The 2,742-nt window shown below is 39.4% G+C and overlaps 1 pseudogene; it reads left to right on the top strand.

Moving 5' to 3' along the window:
• Nucleotides 1-1,930: 1,930 nt before the first annotated feature.
• Nucleotides 1,931-2,520, top strand: LOC116878310 (annotated as a pseudogene).
• The last annotated feature ends 222 nt before the right edge of the window (nucleotides 2,521-2,742 follow it).

Here is a 2,742-nt window from a genome sequence, read left to right as displayed (position 1 = left end):
TCTCATATAAAACTATAATAACATTATCATTCTCAAGATATTTAACTTTGAGAAACAATAATATTGTTACGTTAATAGTTGTTATAATAATTTGTCATTGTATTCATTAATTAATATCAAATATATATAATACATATAAATATATATAAATATATTATATAAAAATATAACCCAGTTATATTAATTAATTAAAAATTAATTATAAATATATTTATATAAATTTTATATATAAATTTTTATATATTATATATAAATAAAAATTATATATTTATGTAATATAAATATAATTAAATATTATATAAAAATATAACCCAGTTTCATGCCTTATTCTACCTTTCATGATTTCTGACATTTTTGAAAAGCTACTTGTCTGGTAGAATGTCTTCTATATTCTGGACTTGTCTGATTGTTTTCCCTAAATTAGAGGCAGGTTGAGCATTTTGGCAAGAATACTACAAAGGTGGTATTGTATTCTTCCCCCTCACATCAGATCGGGGGTCTCGGTTGCAAATGTATACCATTACTGGTGATCTTAATTCAATTAAGATGGCGTCTGCCGGATTTCTCATTGTAAAGGTAACTTTTCCCTCTCTAGTGAATAAGTAATCTGACACAGTAAGGGTTTCAGATTCACCTTTCACTTTTCCTGCCCCAGACCCACAAGTCAGCTATTTCTGTAAGGATCCCTGATTTTTTTAAACATCAAGATTTTGGTGCTAATTATTTCAGTGACATTGGAAAGAGCATATAGTTTCTTTCAATGGATTCAATTAAAGGAACAAACAAAGATGAGTTCATACTAATACAACCACAGCTCTTCTTTCTCACCTCCCCACCATGACTTATTTTCCCCTTCCCTGGTTCCAAACAATGCAAAACATCTATCCTACAACGTAGAGAAAACAGTTCCAATGTAGGTTAACCAGTACCACTCCCTACAACAAAACTACTAAGCAAATTCAGGTTTTCTCAACAGTTCCTTTTGTCCTCAAATCCACTAAGATCGTACAACCAGAGCACATAGTTTAAAGTTAATTGCATTGTTTTTTTCTCTGTGGTCATGTAATTTGATATACAGTTAGGTTTTTTTGTTTCTATTTATATTCAATTTTAGGTAGATTTTGTTTTGTGTTATGGACTGAATTGCCCTCCAAGTTCATATGTTAAAGCCCTAATTCCCCTTATTTGTTATTATTATTTAGAGATAGGGCCCATAGACAGGATAATTATAGTTAAACAAAGTCATAAGGGTAAGGCCCTGATCTGATAGGATTATTGTCCTTACAAGCAGAGACCCCACAGAGCCTCCTCACTCTCTCTTTCTCTCTCTCTCTCTCTCTCTCTCTCTCTCTGTGGGCGTGCACTGAAGGTGAGGAGAGAGTAAGCAGAGGGTCGTCTGCGAGCCAGAAAGAGAGCCCTCCTCAGAAACTGAATTGGCCAAACCCTGGTATCACTTCTAGCCTCCAGAACTGTGAGAAGATAAATTTCTGTTGTTTCAGCTACCCAAGCGATTCTGATATTTTGTGATGTCAACCTTTGCCTTGTTCTTCCACTTACTGTTGATTTCTTAAAGGACTCTGGGACACCTGCCTCTCTGGAACAGTAGGGTTGTGGCCAGAATGAACATACAGATGAAAAAAAATAATAATTGGCAAGTCTATATGCTTCAGATGTCTCTACGTAGATTACAGTTATTAATACAGGACTCCTAGAACAAATCAGACACTGTCTGAGATAATTTTTTAGGGAAACCAGCCTAAATGGGAGGTTAGCCTGAAATATCATCTGGTCAGTGATAAAACCAAGACTGAAAACCATACTTTCTCTAGATCCAAAGCTTGTGTTTAAATATCGTGCTATAGAGTCTGCGACTCGAGGCGTTGAGAGTGAGAGCCACCCACTTACAGTCACCGGTTCGGTGGTCAAGGCAATGCCCAAAGCCAAGGGGAAGACCAGGAGACAGAAGTTCAGTTACAATGTTAACCGGAAGCGGCTGAACCAGAATGCTCGATGGAAAGCAGCGTCATGGGTCGAGTGCTCCCACATCCAACATGCCTGGGACCACACCAAATCCGTGCCACAGAACCTGGCCGAGATGGGGTTGGCTATGGACCCCAACAAGGCAGTTCCCCTCCATAAGAGAAAGGTGAAGGCCATGGATGTGGACGTAGAGGAGAGGCCTATGGAGCGTGTGCGGAAGCCCTATGTGCTAAACGACCTGGAGGCAGAAGCCAGCCTTCCAGAAAAGAAAGGAAACACGCTGTCTGGAGACCTCATTGACTATGTACGCTACGTGGTGGAGAAGCATGGAGAGGACTAAAATGGCTATGGCCCGGGATGAGAGGAATTATTATCCACGTACCCTGAAACAGATTCGGAATAAAATCAACGTCTGTAAGTGTTTTTACCCAGCGGAGTGATGCTTTGCAGAAGAATAAGAGGGAGGTTGAAGGATTGGCTCATGCCTGCCCCAGGCTGAGGTATCCTCCTGGATCAGAGAAGCTCAAAGCCAGGGGTTAAGGCAAGGAGGGGGATGTGGCTAAATGAAGCTGGTCAAACCCCGGGAATCAGAAGGTTAAACACACATGCACACGCAAGCACACATACTCCCCTTTCTGAAGGGAAGGAACGGTCTCCAAGAGGCTTCTGAGGGCCCTGAGAAAAGCCAGAACCTATTGTTTTCAGCATGGGTGGTTTGTTTACATATAGTCTGTACATAATAAAAAGACCATTTTATAAATA

The sequence above is a fragment of the Lontra canadensis genome, unplaced genomic scaffold (assembly GCF_010015895.1).
Source record: "Lontra canadensis isolate GAN:19392208 unplaced genomic scaffold, GSC_riverotter_1.0 scaffold57, whole genome shotgun sequence".
In the NCBI taxonomy this organism is placed as follows: domain Eukaryota; kingdom Metazoa; phylum Chordata; class Mammalia; order Carnivora; family Mustelidae; genus Lontra; species Lontra canadensis.
Note: the sequence above shows the minus strand (reverse complement) of the source record. Positions and strands in the feature narration are given on the sequence as shown.